Genomic DNA, 19,118 nt, shown 5'->3' with positions numbered 1-19,118 from the left:
ATGAGTTTTACATGGCTACAGGGCATTGGGACTTATAGTGTATGGGTTCTACATGCCTACATGGCACTAGGACTTATAGTCTATGGGTTCGACATGCCTACATGACACTGGGACTTATAGTCTACAGGCTCTACATGCCTACATGACATTGGGACTTATAGAATATGGGTTCTACATGCCTACATGACACTGGGACTTATAGTGTATGGGTTCTACATGCCTACATGACATTGGGGATTATAGTGTATGGGTTCTACATGCCTACATGACACTGGGACTTATAGTCTATGGGTTATACATGCCTACATGACATTGGGACTTATAGAATATGGGTTCTACATGCCTACATGACATTGGGACTTATAGTGTATGGTTTCTACATGCCTACATGACATTGGCCTTACCTCCTCAACTTCTTAAAAAAGGCACTTGAAGATTTTTACTTCTAGGCCCATTAGGCCCTTAATCAGGCCATGACACCACCTAGGAGTTGCTGGTATTCGGATAGGTCAACCTATCCGGTAGTCAATAGGCCAACCTCGTATGGCCAACATGCATTAGGTCGACATGCAAAGGGTGTACAGTGCTTAAGGCTGACAGGTACAAAAGATTGACAGATTCAAATGATTCAATGGTCGACACACAGATGATTAACATGTTTTTGAGAGGTTCAACTTTTCCATCCTTTACCACCATCCACGTGACCTTTCCCGGAGCAGAGCAGGAAAAGCAGGACAATAATTGGGCTTATATGTGGCTTTAATATAGGCATACCAAAAAATATATATGCATCAACCTTATGACTGTGTCGACCGTTCATTCCTTTCAACTTTTCCATCTGTCTAATTTTTCCATGTAGACCTAAAGACCCTGTGGACTTATACCATGTCGATCATACAGTATGTGGTCAACCAGGTGAATGTTGACCTAATTATAATCTGCTTAATGAACCATTTCCAGCCTACCTTTGCTATGTTTAATAATATATCCTAGCATAATTTACAAATACAGTTGGAGACGCTCTCATGTGAGCGGCACCTAGCACGCTGATCACCATCCCCAACGGCAAATGTGGCGCAGAGACGCGTTGGACGTGCGAGCGTGTGAGCGTGGCAACAACAATGAGAGTGGCTATCTATGTAGAGATAGGGTTATGGTTAGTGTTAGGATTAACAGAAGGGAGGTTAGGGTTATGATTAGAATTAGGGTTACCATTAGAGAAAAGGTTAGGGTCACCATTACGGATAGGGTCATGGTTCGCATTAGGGTTACTGTTAGAGATAAGGTTATGGTCAGTGTTAGGGTTACCAGAAGGGATAAGGTTAGGGTTATGGTTAGCATTAGGGATACAGTTAGAGACAGGGTTATGATTAGTATTAGGGTTACCATTATCGAGAAGGTTAGAGTTACCATTAGGGAGAAGGATAGTTACCATTAGGGTTAGGGCCATGGTTAGCATTAGGGTTACTGTTAGAGATTGGCTTACGGTTAGAGTTAGGGTTACCAGAAAGGGGAAGGTTAGGGTTAGGGCTAGTGTTAGGATTACCAGAAGGGAGAAGGCTAGGGTTATGGTATTAGAGTTACCATTAGGGAAAAGGTTAGAGTTACCATTAGAGTTAGGGTTAGCATTAGGGTTACTGTTAGAAATAGGGTTATGTCTAGAGTTAGGTTTACCAGAAGGGAGAAGGTTAGGGTCACCATTAGGGTTAAGGTCTTGGTTAAAATTAGGGTTACTGTTAGATATAGACTTATGGTTAGTGTTAGGGTTAACAGACGGGAGAAGGCTAGGGTAACGGTATTCAGGTTACCAATAGAGATAAGGTTGGGGTCACCATTAGGGTTAAGTCATGGTTAGAATTAGGGTTACTGTTAGATATAGGGTTATGGTAGTTAGGGTTACCAGAAGGGAGAAGTCTAGGGTTACGGTATTCAGGTTACCAATAGAGAGACGGTTAGAGTTACCATTAGGGTTAGGGTCATGTTAGCATTAAAGTTACTATTAGAGATAGGGCAGGCAACTCTAGTTTTATTTCTTCACACAGTCCAGTTCAACCAGCTTAAGGTAATGTTTGCTCTTTGTTTTTAGCTCACATTGATACCAAATTAAAAACAAAAAAATATATAAATGGGTCCTGCTTGCAAAAGTATACATTTTAAATGGAAATGGAGAGATGCAGAGAAGGTGTGGGGAGCAGAGTAGTGGCATGTAACAGTAGAAGAGAGGTGGTAGGCTTTAGTAACACTTAAGTTTATAGGGCACAATTCCAGGCTAGGAAGTTATGCAAACGCATAGTTACCTCCCCTCCTGCATTCTGCAGGAGACTCCCTGAAATAACAGCAATCTCCCTCTCTCCCTCATTAGTCTAGCAATCTCCCTCATTTCACCTGGCCCACATTACACTGTTACATTTTTTGGGAAAAAATTTATGAGAGATAGATATATTTACATTGAATCATCAGCACCATTTCCCAGCACTTTACAAAGTATAGTATCTCTTCTAAACTGCTTTGGGGCTCATCTACATTTGTATATAAGTCATTTTACAAGATTCCTCTCAGATGTAGCAGTACACCCCCACGCTTCTAGGTGCCACGTTCACAATCTCTTTTCACAATGTCTCCATGGGCCTTATTCTACTTCAGTCTTTCTGACAAAATCCTTCTTAGATGGACAAAACCATGTGCACTGCAGGGGGTCAGATATAACATGTGCAGAGAGAATTAGATTTGGGTGAGTTATTTTGTTTATGTGCAGGGTAAATACTGGCTGCTTTATTTTTACACTGCAATATAAATCTCACTTTGAAGTAAAACCCCACCCAAATCTATAGTGGAGATTTCTTTCAGAAATATTTTATGTTTTCTTTCATACGTATTTATGGCTATGCTAGGGGCTAATATTGCAATACCATTGGTACTACCTTTCCATACTAATTAATAATAAATATTAAAGACAACCTTTTCTCTATCCCCTAATATGGACTTCATATATATGTTTAGTAATCCAACATGTCTGTCTAGCTAATTATAGTTTAGTTTCCTCAGTAGACTGACTGCTATTAGCTTGTTTGGATACAGAGGTAAGAGGGGTATGTTTGTAAAATTTTGGGGGAAGAAGTTGTAGATTTTGCACATTTTATGTAAGGTTTTTAATTTAACATTTAAAAGAAAACCAAACAAATTATTCAAAGCACAAGCAGATCATTAACAATATACAGTAGCCACATAAATAAAAAAAAATTGTGGCATGCCAGCACCAGTGCTATTTTTCAGCAGGAGCCAGCAGGAACTCAGTTCCTGAACCTCTAATTAAATATGACATCATCAGGAACTGAAAATCTACTTTTCATAAGATAAGTTTTATTTTAAAGTCACCTGTGAGTGCCTTTGTTTCTAAATGCAATATATACATCTATCTCTCCCTCCCTCTCTCTATTATATATGTTTTTTTTATTTAATTGATCCACCCCCAGACCTGAAGTTCCTGAACCTATTTATCCGGAAAAACAGTACTGGCCAGCAGTGTTCCCTCTAAGCTGTGCGCACGTGCGCGCGCACACAACTCAACAAGCGTGCGCACAGACATTACAACAGAGCGCACAAAGCAGCAGTGGTCCCTTTTTGCAGTTGTGGACTCAATTAATGTGTGTTTCACCCATTAACTACATTGTGTGCTGTGTTTTGAATGTTTAAATGTTTATTATCATTTTGAAGTAAAGTTAACACAAATACTGAACATCATTTTCCAGTTATATATAAGTGACGCACAAAAATTAAAATTTCCTTCCAAAGTTGCACAGCCAAAATCTTTTGCCGCACACAGCCTTCGTAAAATAAGAGGGAACATTGCTGGCCAGCACACACATTTATCCATTTAATCTTAAATTGTATTTGAGTGCAGAAAACAAACTTACTCTACATAAAATGGAAGTGTACTGTTTTAGCCACAAGATGGCGATATGCTAAAAATAATCAAAAACGTAAAAAAAAATTGTGTATGTTATATACTGATTCTGGTAGTTGAACTTATGATTTAATTTTTTTGACATGTCTACTTAATTCAGAAACAACATTGTAGTTTTTTTTCTCTTTATCCAATTCAGAAATGAATAAGAAATTATCAGTTAACAATTTAAAATCAAAAATTAATTTAACCATTTTCTAAGAATACGAATACGAAAATTTGTATTTGTATTCTTAATACGAATGAATATGACATTGCCGTCATATTTAATTTACAAATTTGTATTCCGGAGGAAAATTTACAAAGCACTGCTTCGTATTTTCCGATGGTGTATGGATTAGTATTTTTAAATACAAATTTGTATTTAGTTGTCATATATTATATACTGACGCTTAGTAAATTAGGAATCATCATTCTTTTGTGTGAGAGACACTGGCATTTTTAACAGATATTTTGAGGATCTCTCAAAGCAATGTTGACACTCAAAGGGTTAAAGAATTTTTTATTTTTGTTCAATAAAGGAAATTAAAAAATACGATTGGCTAGTAAAACATAATGGGCAAAATGTGATAGAGGTCGATTTTTTAGACATGTGCGATTTTTGGTGAAAAACGGACAAAATTGCATGTTTTCCAAAAATCGTACATGTAATAGGGTGCGATTTTCTGTAAAAAATCACACTTTTTGCCTCAAAATCACACATTTTGAAGTGGCGATTTTTAGTCACACTTCAATTCGTATCCAGATGTTTTCCCATTATAAAGTATACAAATCATATATGTAATAGGATGCGATTTTTGGTAAGCGTTACCAAAAATCGCAAAAAATTTAGGTTCTGACAGGTGAATTTAACAGAACCATGCACAGATCATGGTTCTGTCTTTAAAAATGTGTAAAAGTTCACTAAAATGAGCATAACCAGCCTTGGGCTCATTAAGCCGGACCTGGTTCCAAAAAACACGGATGACAAAGTGTAGGGGTCCCTCGTATTTCTGAAACCAGCACCGGACTCTTGCACCGGTCCTGGTTCCAAAAATCTGGGGGTTCCCCATATTTTGAAACCAGCACCAGGCTCCAACAGCCCGCGGTGTCATGCCACAGCCGGGGGACACTTTTTACATAAGGTCCCCCGGCCATACCATTAGCACCTTGGCTGGTCAGCCTTGGACGGGGTACCTGGGGTTCCCTTGGCTTTGGACGCCAGCCTGATAGGGTTAAATCATTTATACATAACATTGTTTTATACAGGTGAACTACAAGTACCAGCAGGCCTCCCCCGCATGCTGGGACTTGGTGAACCACAAGTCCCATCATGCGGGGCATTAATGGGCCCGCTGGGACTTGTAGTCTAACTGTAAAAAAGAATGTTAAAATAAAACATACAACTTTATTACACACACACACCTCACTTTTACACCAACATACTTACCGCACCAGGGTCCAGCGCTGCCTTCTTTCTCCACAGCTAGCTCCCTGCGGCGCTGCTAACAACTTTTATAGTGCTGTCCCAGCACTTTAGAGGCTGCTAGCGTCCTTGGCTCGATGCATCTCCATGGAGACGCATAGCTCAGCCCTGATTGGCTGAAAGCATCTCCATGGAGACGCATCAAGCCAACCAAGCTTACAGCCTCTATAGCATTGGGACAGCGCTATAGAAGCTGTTAGCAGCGCCGCAGGAAGTCGGCTCACCCCACTGTCAGTGCTGGACCCTTTTCTTTTCATTTTGTTTTTACACAAAATCACACATTTTCATGACTAAAAATCGCACATTTGCATTATTAAAAATCTTTAATTTTCATGACTAAAAATTTCTTAAAATCACAATGTTTAGTGAAATCGCAAGCCAAAAATCGCACTCTATTACATTTGCGAAATTAACATAAAATGTACGATTTTTGCACATGCGATTTGATGCGAATTTTAAAGATGACCAAAAATCGCCCCCTATTACATTTCGGTCAAAATTTCCAGCACAATATTAACTGCCTATGTTCTAAAAATAGCATAATCTTCTCCCACTATTTATGATCAGAACTTTTTATTAGCTCTATATAAGGTTTCGTTAGGTTGTACCTTATGGAGCTGTGGAAAGAAAGAGGAAGAGAGAAGATAAGGAAAATATGGACATAAAATCCAATCCACAGTATTCAGAAAAGTATGACTGGAAGCCAGGGCCATAACGAGGTGCCTATAGTGGGTGCCAGAGGCAAAACTACCATTGGTGCAGAAGTTGCATTGCACCAGGGCACCTGAGGATAAGTGGCCCACTGCTGCCCCTGTCACCCTCTTCCTGTCACACTCTGCCTTCCCGTGCCTCTCACTGTCACCCTCTGCCTCTCCCTGCCACTCACTGCTGTGAACTTGGGTTGGGATGGAAGTCCTGGGCCCAAATTATATTTTTGCACCAGGACTTACCACCCTCAAGTTCCAGCACTGGTGAGTGCTGCTGTCTATGGTGTAAGGCCAAGTAGATAGCCAAAATAAAGTTGTTACTGGTCTAACATGTAGAAGTGGTGGCTGAGAGGAAACATTAATGCTGCACCTACAAATGGAATTTAATTATTTTAACACTGGAGAGGGTTCATGTGCAGATTTCTCAGTCACCCCTGAAGGAAAAAAATGAAACCGGCATATTTCAGGCAGTACAAGCCCCTTATTTTAGATGTCATATTTCCAAAGTTAGTGCCAAAAATGTGGTGACCGCCATCACAAAGCTGGAATAAAGCCTCATGGATTCCTAGGTCAATTACTGGTTTGAAGCCCCCAACTGATATTTCTACAAAGATATCTTAGTAGCATATTTATTCAATATTGGGTTGTAGAACTGAAAATGACAAGTTCTCATCGTCATTTATCACAGCTATAAGAAATAATAAGGTGCGTTAATTTATTAAAAATCATATCCATGGTCGCTGCTATGTGTTCGAAGTAAAGTGATCACTTCACTTTTCTTTGGGGACCCCACCTCCTGGTGACATGTAGTTAAATGGTTAAATGCTACAAGCTGTTTCTTAACTGAGGTCACGTTGATTAGATTGCAGATGAATGTTGTCTGCAATATGCCCACGTGTCACTTTGTTATTGGAGCATCACAGTGCTGTATAATCTGTACAGTACTTAACTAAAAAGCTATTGATACCTTATCAATAAATACCTACTGTGGTTTAGTGTGAACTAACCTATTTCATCACATGAACTACACACCTACCAACTTGCAGACATCTACCAAAAGGCAGTGCACAGTCTGCTGACCACACACGTGTTGGTGGATATTGCCAGAGAGAAAGTAATGCTATCCTTTTTTTTTTTATAAAAGACGTACAAGCTGTTTAATGTACATTTTTAAGCCAGGTACTCTACACCTGCATCATACTGTGGACCTGTGACCCAATTATTTCATTTTTCACTAAACACATAATTACTGTATACAGCATTTTGGATAAAGTCATTTCCTGCTGTACATAAAAATAAATACATCACATCCGACATTATGTGTAAGAACATAATGATTCTTTCCATGTCAGCAACATGTGGTAATGTTTTGCTTAATGTCCATGTTCCTGAGTAGCTGGTATACACAGGAAGATTACAAAGAGCCATGTGCACAGTAAGAACACACAAAGCAACACTACAATATAAGGGTTCTGCAGTGTTGATATACAGTAGATGAACAGATCACAGGAAAGAGCATGAAATGTGTTTGCAATACCATGTTCCAAATGATTTGGAATATAAACTAAGACATCCACAGTTATGTAGGGAATTTTCAGCTATCGGATACTGTTCCACCTTGCAGGAAAGGAATTCCATAATGACATTATATCAGGGTTGCCTTACTCGTGTGCTGCCCTCTCCCGAGAGAGGCAGGGGGGTGGGACCGCTGACGGGGTGGGGAAAGGGGCGAGACAGGGTGGAGATACAGTGATGTAATACATTTTGGGGGAGTGGCCAGTGCAAACGCATCCTCGAGGTCACACCCCCCTGCCGTGCAATGCCGGTATTGCATGCTTTGCACAGCAGGGGGTGGGGCTACAATGGCGCGAACGTGTCATTTGGTTCCACCGCATCTGAACTGCCCACTTTACTCATTAAGTGGGCTGCCAGGCAGTTGGGGTGTCTCTCAAAAATCGTGAGACTTGCCTTTCCTTCCAGGGGGCTGGATTTCCATGAACCCCCTGGCTTTTTCGGGAGGGTAGGCAAGTATGAATTATACACAATTGCAATCACAGCACGATGCCCCTAATCCTAATCATATATTTAGGGTCAACAATATGTTTACATGGATTGGTGGGGCATTGTTACCATGCAGCTACTAGAATGGTTTTTGCATTAGTATTTCTCTGCTACACCTAACCCTAAACCCTACCACTAATCATAGTCAGGGCCGGCTCCAGGCACGCTCCCATAGGACAGTGAGGACACTAGCCAGAGTGTCTCTCCCATCTGTTGGGACAGTCGTGGAGTGGTCTTTACAGTAAATGTCCCATCTGACTGACCAAATCTGAGACCTACAGTATGGGAGGTTGGGGAGCTTTAGAGGAAATTGTGTCTAGGCCCATGTGCTAGAGATGACCATCCCACCACTGAAGAAAGCCACGATACCTACAGTATGTAATGCACCTGAGATTTCTATAAACAGCAATATCCAGGGGCTGATTTGGAATTAAAAGTGGCCCTAAAAAATTTTCTCTGGGTCCTCACAAGTGGCCTCAGGTGGGCGGCACCAAATCAAATGTAGGCGGAATCAGCACCAAAACATGCAGTGTTTATACATCACTACACATGTGCGGAAGCCATTTATTTCAATATGCTTGGCAGTCTAGTGGCCCCCAGACCTTTCAGCTGCTGTGGCAAACCCAGTCCTCCACATTTCAAATAATACCTAATACAGGTCGGGTATCCCGTATCTGGGCATCCCGTATCCGAATTATTCCAAAAACCGTGTTTTTTTGGAATAATTCAAATTTTATTTCCCCCCCCCTAACCCTCTTTTAATACTTACCAAGTCCTCCGGTGTCCACAGCAGGCCTTCAGCATCCTCTCCGGCGTCTCCAGCGATCCCAGGAGTGCTTTGCGCGAAGCACTCCTGGGACCGCTGGAGACGCCGGAGACGGTGCTGGTGGCCTGCTGTGGACGCCGGAGGACTCCATGGACGCCGTGGGACCATCGGGGACCCACCAGGGGCAGGTAAGCATGACAAAAAAAAAATTATTCCAAAAACCGGAATATTCCCTTATCCGGAATGCTCGTGGTCCCGAGCATTTCGGATAAGGGATACTCAACCTGTACTTTGTATTAGGTTTGATTCGTGCCACGTCATGGACAATACAGTACAGACAATACAGTACCACGCTTCCAACATTTGGTGTAACAGGAACATGTTTGTTGTGTTTGGATCTGCCAGTGTTACAGACTTGCATTACATACACAGTCTGCTAAGCATATGACAACAGACTCGAGCTTCAGTAATGTCTTCAATTATGTATAAAAGCCATTGTGTCTAATGAAAACTGTTTTTACTTGTGATCTCAATAGTTATAAATAACTGTAACGGCGCAGCATGTCCCTGGCAGATGTGATGTGACAAATGTGTTCTGGTTGTTGGTCCCATCTGCTTTCTCATTGAGTTATTATTCCATTTAATTTACCACTGTGAGAAATGTGTACATGTCTATAGTACATAGTGTATGATTTTTTTTAGAGCTCAAGTTAAAATAATTATTGTAAGGATGAACCTCCCATTCTCCACCCACATAGTAAATCCATTGGAGGTAGGGAGGCCAATCCCGAGATCGACATCGGCAGGATCCTGGGATTTGGCAAAAGATGCTGGGATTTGAATTTTGGGATTGGAGCCTCCGATCCCAGGATACATGGGAGTAGATTGTTCATGCGCAGGTGTTCCATCCAGCATTGAGGATTAGTAGAACTAGGCTCAGATGATGCCGGAGTGTGCGGCATTTATGCAGGCAGTAATAGATAACCATAACTGATTCAATACAAGGTGCATATATAGTATAAGTGTAGTATAATGGGGGTTATTCTAATTCAGTCGCATCACCCGTGCAAACGCACGTGTGACCGATGGTGTGCGTCTGCACGTGCGCAGATGCATTTCTGCATATGTGCAGATGCAGGGTGCGTGCACCCACGGAAACCTGAGTGCAGTTGAAGGCGGTAATCTCGTGTTGGATTCTCGCGAATCCGGCGCCATTTCCTCACGCGCTTCCACAAGCTGCGCACAGCTCTGCAGTGCAGGGATCTGGGTGTGTTATGCAGAGGGGTGTTGTGCAGAGGGGTGTTGTGCAGAGCAGAGGGGTGTGTGCAGTGCTGAGGGGTGTTGTACAGTGCTGAGGGGTGTTGTACAGTGCAGAGGGGTGTTGTACAGTGCAGAGGAGTGTTGTACAGTGCAAAGGGGTTTGTGCAGTGCAGAGGGGTGTTGTGCAGTGCAGAGGGGTGTTGTGCAGTGCAGAGGGGTTGTGCAGGGGTTTGTGCTGGGTTATTGTACTGGCCCTGTGTTAGGCAGGCTGTCAGTCAGTGTAGTGGGGTACAGTACACATGCAGGCTGTCAGTCAGTGTAGTGGGGTACAGTACACATGCAGGCTGTCAGTCAGTGTAGTGGGGTACAGTACACATGCAGGCTGTCAGTCAGCTTTTTTTCAGTTTTTTGTTTATTTTTCATTTTGGTGTGTGGTGTGCTGCACTGCAATCCAATACACCATATACTACTGTCATAAGTTTAGTGTGTGATTGTTCTGCCTTTATGCAATGTTATACAAGTCCAGTCCATAAAAAAAAATAAAAACATTTTGCTTTTCTTTATTTTTTTGTGTTTACTGCACCCCAATGGCTGTGACAGCCTTGAGGAAGAGCTTCTATAGCTCAAAACGCATTGGCAGACACTGCAGCACTCATCCCGGACTAGGACACCTTCCCAGCCTCACTCATTTGGAGCCCCTTGACTCATTTTTACCTGTTGTTATGTCATTTTATCTTTTCTTGTATTGTCATTCCTTTTAAAGTTTTTCTTATCAGTCCATATTGGACCAAGTGTTATTTTCCTAATAAATTCTTATTTGTGAACTAAGTAAGCGCCTGTGGTACCTGCAACCTCCTTAATTCTATTTCAAGCTTCTGGGTGTTGGGGACACCTAGCAGGACACCGGGGCAGCTAAACTGAGTGGAGTGCTCAGAGGAAGGTGACAACAAACTATCGTGCTGCAAACCTTGGCCTAAATTGAATGAAAACAACATTGTGGGCTGTAAAGTGGTCAAAATTGTCTGGAAAGGGCTGAAAATGAATGATATTGAGGTTAATATTACTCTAGGGACAAAAAAAAATGCAAAAATTACGTGATTTGGGCGTTTTTTGACATTTTTGAAAAAATTCCAAATCTAAAGCTTTTCACTGCTGCTTCAAAGCCAAATCCAAATCCCGGCATTGAATCCAAATCCAACTCTTCGGCCCCGACACTCATCTCTACTGATAATACAAATGCCTATAGTTTAGCTGTGGGGCTCCACTGCTTACCTATACCTTCTGCTACTCTCCTCCCTCACCCCCAACATTGACCCCCCCCCCCCCTCTGGGAACATACAGCACTTTTTAAGTGAAAGGGGGGCGGTAATGTAACCAATCAGATAATATCTATTATCTTCTAGAAAAGTGGTTCTCAAAGTCGGTCCTCAGGACCCCACACAGTTCATGTTTTCCAGGTCACTCGGCAGGGGCACAGGTGCACTCATGACATATTTTAAAAGATCCACAGGTAGGGCGAAATACATCACTTGTGATTCTGTGTGGAGACGTGAACTGTTGGGGGGTCCTGAGGACCGACTTTGAGAACCTGTGTTCTAGAAGGTGCTGTATAAATAAGAAATTGCTTCTTATTGGTTTCCCATAGCAACATTCCCATGTGAAATAGAACTCCCATAATAACACACACCTGAGAGTGAGTTATATAGTAACACTGCTACTTACTTGCAAGGAGCTACCTATCTGTATTTTGCTATCTAAGCTTCAACTGCATGAAATGACCACTATATGCTCACTATAGACTAGGAATCTTACATGCTGATCCATAGGTGCCGATTCTGTGGGTGCTCAAGGGCCCGAGCACCCACGGAAATTGTTGAGCACCCACGGGCCGGAGTCCTGCTGCTGGGCCGCCATATTAACTTGCTAATTTGCAGCTGCAGCACCCACATTGCCGGACCCGCCACCTGGGAAACAGTATGCTGGGAAGAGTGTATTCTGTCCGCGGAGTACTGCACTGTGGGGGCATTTATGTACCTGCACTGTGGGGGGCATTTATGTACCTGCACTGTGGGGCATTTATGTACCTGCACTGTGGGGAGCATTTATGTACCTGCACTGTGGGGCATTTATGTACCTGCACTGTGGGGGCATTTATGTACCTGCACTATGGGGGCATTTATGTATGTGGAACTCTGTTGCCGTAATTTGAATATTGGAGACAAGTGTCCTCGTAATATATATTGGTATTATTTTGTGCCCCCCCCCCCCTTCCCCATGAAGCCACTCCTCTATATTTTTGGCTTGAGCACCCACCAGCGAAAACACAAATCATATGTGCTGACCCAAGGGATGACCGTAACCCACTCCTCCTCCATTTCTTCTACTTATTCCAGTCCTTTCTCTTCTTCCTGCTTGTCTTCCAGTGTTGTACTGTATGTCTTATTCCTTTTTAACACTGAGAATCCCAGGTGGGTAGTGGTTCCTTCTCTTGCCCATCACTAGTGACCCTCCACATTACACTGCTCTGTGATTGCTGGAAATCATCCTTCATTGTGCAGAAGGGACTGGACATAAATCAGGTCCCCACACTTATAGTGAGACACATTTTGCACCTGCTAGCGACACTTCTTAGGGAATAGACAAACTGTGCCCAATTTTAAATTTAGGCAAGCACCTTGGCATCCATTTGGCATACAAGAAGGCACAATTGCAGGCAAAGTTTTTGCAGTTTGTAAATGACTCAAAAATAATCATGTCTCAGGTAACATCAAATTCTCTGTGCATAATTGCTCTGAGCCATATTATTAACAGCTTAAAGAGTTATATACAGCGGCGGATTTTACCTCTGTGGAGGAGGGGGCTGCCGTGATGCCACTCCTCCCTTCTGCTGCCACCGTTGTTGGTCTCCGGTGCATGCACAGTAGCATCTTCGGTGCAGCAGCCCATAGAGAGGCATCCCGGAGGGAGAGAACACCTTCCAATGGGACTGCCTTTGTGATTGGCAGGTCTGACTTCCAATAGGAAGTCACTGCCAGTCACAGTGAATCCAGAGCAGTCTCACAGACTGCATCTGGCTTCGCACAGTGGCAGTATTTACCTGGGGGGGGGGGGGGGAGGCTGCAGCCCTGCAGCCCATAGGTAAAACTCGCCACTGGTTATATATTCACAAAAAATCCAATTGGCACTATTAAATCATAGTTTAGGTTTTCCCATGAAACACTTTTGTAACCCCTGGTTAAAATGCCTGTAATCAAAACTCATACCCTATGTTAAATACCAGTAAGCATATGAATTAACTAAATGTAGTGTTCTGTATGGCTATGTTTTAAAAAATGTTTATATATATTTTGGTGTGTTGGCGACACTGTATATGTCAGATTTCATTGATGGCAGTGGACTTAATTGTTGGATGCTATATACACAGTTCACAGATGTTGCTGACAGTTGAAGAGAGGGCGTAGTGATATACAGCTGGGAGTGATTTGCCCTGTCAGAGGAGAAGGGGAGAGGGAAAGAGAAAAGAGAGGAGTACAGGATGAGGTACCTGTGAGGACTCTATGGAAAGACTGCCCTGTGTATAAGAGGTAGAGCTGTGAGGTACCTGTAAGTGAGGGACAGATACCTGTACTTTCACTAGGAGAAAGGTGAGGCATTCCTGTGTGCCTGCAGATGGAGCTAAACCTGGCATGTCAGTTGGCTCAGAGTAGAAGATGGAGGAACCAGGATAAAGTAGCCAGCCCTTAACATGAGAACTCATTGGAAGATGCTGAGCAGAGGGACAGAGGAGGGAGAGTGGTGAGTTATACCACCCTCAGAGTCCCATATAAGGCCGAAAAGGTGACACCTGGAGTAAATAGCAGATATATTGCAGAAGGGGATAATACAAGGGGAGTGACAGCCTCCTAACAATAATGTTTCCCAAGCCTTTGCCAGAGATAAAGATGGTTATTCATGCACCAAGTTGAGCACAACTACAGAAAGCTAATTTACAGTGACCGTAAAACACTGACAGAAACGTTATAGCTGCGCACAGAGAGAGGTAATGTACAGTGACAGAGCGTTGTAGCTGCGCACAGAGAGAGAAGTAAGTTACACTGCAGCAGTAGAGACTCTTGGCTGACAGACCTCAGGGGTAATCTGTCTACAGCGCATCGGTGAGAATGCATTTGTTACCAGCTATCTGCATGGGACACGTAACTAAGGGAGGATAATTACAGTCACAGGGAGAGAGACAGATTTGAGCAGTAAAGTATTATATTGTACTGATGGTACTCAAGGAAGAAAGTGGATTTGGCTCAATTTCGAACACAAGTTACCTCAGAAAAGTCTGCTTATTACACTGAGATAGTGACATTATTTATTCACAACTATAACAGTACTGAGGGAAAGCACTAAGTAGTTATTTCTAGCTACTATTCTGATCCCAAGAGAGAGTGACCGCTTCAATGATATTACAAGCCTACATGTAGGATACAATATTGCAAAGAGGAGAATATTGCCTTTGGTATTAGAGACCCTGTGGTGGATTACAAATACTTCATAGAAGTTATACTCCTATTATTCCCGTACTCACCTTACAGGACTCAGGTGGGCACAGTAGTGACTTAGGAAATCCAGCAACAAATATGTGGAACACTACAAAATAATCCAAGCGCTTATATTTTTTTAGAACTAGTGTACACTTGCAAATACTAATATTATTGCGCAATAATAATTCAAGGTTAATTAATATCTATTTATTGGTGTTGGAAACTGTTCTATTTCCATTGTGTCTGAAGTGAAATGTGTTATATGTTTTAGCACACTACCTTAGGAATGTATAATCGTTTAATTTACAAGGAGGCATCTCTGAAATATACTAAGCCGGAATACTCTGCAAAAGTTCCAGTCAAATAAAACGTTGGTGGAGGTTGATGCCCTTGTCTCAGCTAGGTCTGATGTGTGTATTTATTTATGTCAATGATATTATGGTTATGTAAACGAGTTGTAACTTTAGGGGTTACTTAATCTGTCTGAGGGTGATTCCCCAAGTTCGCCCTAATATCATCATCTAAATATTTAGATAGTCATACCCTATAACACCAAATCTTGGGGTGGAGGCACTTGATAGCACCTACACATACATACTGCAGAAGACAGCGTTACACTTTCATTAGGTTTGTGATATATGTTACATGTTTTTAAAAAGAACTGCTCTACCTATATATATTATCATTAAAGTCCTGACTGTTTAAATATATTAAGGATTTTTAAATATTTCTTTGATTTATTCATAGGATGTATTATAATATTTCTTAGAACTACTAGATTTCTTTGATTCCTTGATTAACATCTAAATTCAATGTGCTCATGAAGGGTCCTCGTACAATCCTCTATTAAACTTGCAATTACTTTGATTACGTTTGGCTATATATTCTTCCTGTATTTAAATTTAACAAGCCAAATCCATCCAACTATTCATTACATAGAATATTTATTATTAATAATTATATATGTAATGCATACATATTCCAGAAAGAATATTTACCCATTCAAATTGATCCTTGCCCCAGTGAAGTTTATAATGTACAGATGTAACACCGCTCATTCAGCCGGCAGCTGGCGATGGAATCGCCAGCCCCCATCCCTCGCCAGCCGCCAGAAGGGGGCGCATGCACACAAGGCGTTTGCACACCCTGTTCCGACCGAGCTCTCCGCCTCCTCCCATAGCCTCCCGGCCGGTCCCCGCTGCCTCCACGCACTCCCCACCCTAACCCTGTCCGTCTCCCTGAAACAGAGAAGGGCAGGGTTTCCGCTCCCCACTGGGACGGGCGCGCATATGAAACGTTCATGGGTCCCAGTCAGATGGAGCGTTTCTCAGCTGGCAATCATCATCTGGTGATTCCCGGCGATGAATGAGAGGTGCTCCATCTGTACAACATGTTAAGACACAAATTTATTTTCTGTCGGGATCCAGTATATTTTTGAAAAGTGGGAGGAAACTGGAGTATCCAGAGATAACCCAAGCAAACACGGGGAGAATATACAAATACAGTTAGGGCAATGATGGGAATCCAACCCAAGAACTTGGTGCTAAGGCAGCAATAAAAACCATTACACCAGCCATGCTCTTCAATTGTAGAACACCACTGATTATACCTTATTATAAATATCCCAGAAGAGCCATTGTTTTTTATTAATATACAAATAAAGTAATATGATTGTAGTAAATGTATCCCCTGTGGATAACTTCTGCTGATTGGAGGTTAGGAGCATAAAAGAGAACCCAACTAAGATAGTTTCATGCCACTTATTCCTTTGATAAAAGTGTAAGGAGGTCAGAACCATACTGGCCATCTGGCTCTTTTGGCAGATACCAGAGGGGCCAATGGCCTGTCTGTCTGGACCAGTCACGTCAGGGCTGGGCGATCAGCACAGCCTTCCGTCTCACTGTTTTTCCCCACCAGCTCGTCAGTAGCTACAATTCATATGCCTCTTTGCCTGCGCTTGACAGTTCTGTGTAAGAAGGAGGGCTCCCGGGACCCAGGCAGCAGGGGATGCGGTGGAGGGAGACGCTACGCTGGTCCTGCTCGTGTATATGTTGAGCGGGACCAGTGACCAGTGAATATTAATGAGAGGCTCCCCGCCCCCTGCTGTCATAAAAAAAAATTAAATATAATTTCATGAATAAAAATAGCATGCCCCTTCACAGAATAAAATTACTGATTTTTTGACACCAGATAAAAAACAAAAACCTTTTTTTGAAAAGATCACATTCCAGTTCACCTTTAAAATATGGAGATTGCTAAACGGTGACACGCGGCGAAAATCACGTTGAACGGTATTCGCCATCTGAGCATTGAATACACTCACGGCGAATTACTGCGAATGGAAGTGAAAATCCCATTAAAAAACAACAGCGAATTGCAGCGAGCATGAAATGGAGAACTGGCAAGCGAACAGTGAACATTGAATAGGGTGAATCAGATTTTCAGTGAAAAAGATTCACTGCAAGGAGTGAAAACAGCCCGATTCACCGTAAAAAATGGTGAATCCTGTGCATTTAATACTGCCCTTTAACTTGAGGGGCTGGAAAGTGGTTATTGGTAGCAGTGTAGGAATGGGAGGAGAGGCAGTTGGTTGACATTTTGTCCAGGGTGTTGAGAAGCCTTAAATCAGCCCTGGTGCCCTATTCCACAAATTCTTCATACTGCGATCTACAGTATTTATGATGCAGTACTAACCCCTTTCTCCAGTGTTTTAGCCATAAAATCTTATCTGGCTCCGAACTGTGATGCACAGTTTCTCCTCACCTTTCTCTGGTAAACCTTGAAGTGGAGTCAAGTTTTTGGCATAGTTGATTGTGGTGCACCAAGAATCCATATCACCACGATAAGCACGAATACAGATTGCTAGTTATCACTGACTTAGGGATTATATAAATATAAAGTCTTGCTTGCTGTTGTACAGTTAAATATTGACTTCTCTTAGTGAATCAATATGCTGTACATGCATTTTTTACAAGTCATGCACCTTGCTGATTGAAACTTTCATCACAAAATTATATTATATGCGGTAATCTTTCTAATGTTATTTTTTTATTATTTGGATTTAACACATGGTTTGAATGGCTTGTTGTGTGATGCTTGACTCAAAACATTGCTATGCTTCACAGAAAATACCTGATTTGAATCTAGTTCTCTCTGGAGAGTCTGGTACTTTGGATAAATACGTGCCGATAAATGAGAATCAGATGTGATTACCCTTTCTTTTCACTCAACAGGTTGCGTTGGCTTTGACGCAATCTGATTTAACCTTCAATAAATCATGCATTTTGCGTTAATTGCTGTTTATTAAACAAAATAAGCAACATGACAGAGTCACTTGTGATAAAGACAGCCCGAAGCGAGGAGGCCAGATGGCTACCAATCAACAATATCCAATATCAATTGAAGGTTTTGGTATTCTATATGTTTTTAAAAGCCTCTAAATTATGTGAAACATTAAAGAAAGATTTAAGAAAATATTATTTATATAATAACCTTTAATGATTTGTATAGGCATAGCTGTCACCCTGTGCTTTTAAGTGAAACAATTAAGTGTTTTGGAAGTACACAATGATAGTAATAGAGGTCGGGTCTCCCTTATCCGTGTATTCCAAAAGAATATTTCTGATTTTTTTGTTTTGTTCCCCCCCCCCCCCCCCCCCCCCGCGCTTTTTCATACTTACCTCCTCCTCTGATGTCCACAGCGGCCTCCGGGATCCTCTTCAGTGGCATCTCCGGTCCCAGGGGTGGGTACATTGCGTCACTGGCGTGACCGTGCACTTGCACAATGCACCCCTGGGACCTTATCCAAAACGCTTGTGGTCCTGAGCATTTCGAATAAAGGGATACCCAACCTGTACTCAATAAACATTTATTTAATATGAAGCGCTATAAATTACAATTAGCTCCCCAAATGAATGTAAAACATGTAGTTAAATTTACAGATAAAAGCGTCAAATCTTTTTTTTCTTTGGTGGGGGTTCTGCACATGCTCGAATATGCATATGTGCAGACCCCACATGCGAATGCCCTTTGCACGTATCACATACGCTGCGGCATTCGCGCATGCAATGGAGGTTCATGGGTGGAAGCAGGGGAACGGCCAGCGTTTTATGGGCATCCCCATAAAAACTATATATACATGTAGAGCGTGAGGTCCCAGTAATCAGAGTGCCGGGGGAAGAGTTCCCTGCCTCATAGCAGGATTCGTGCTGTTCTTTCTGTCAGCCTGTGCGGACAGACATTTAGGGCAGGTTGTATGTGCAGAAACCTCTCAGCCCTGTTTAAGCAGACAGGTTAGGTTGCATCCGCCTGCTAGTCGGCGCAGTGCGGCAGCTGCATCCTGGCACTCCCCACAGACTCTGCTACC

Source organism: Crinia signifera, chromosome 5 (assembly GCF_055691185.1).
Source record: "Crinia signifera chromosome 5, ASM5569118v1, whole genome shotgun sequence".
NCBI lineage: Eukaryota > Metazoa > Chordata > Amphibia > Anura > Myobatrachidae > Crinia > Crinia signifera.
Note: the sequence above shows the minus strand (reverse complement) of the source record.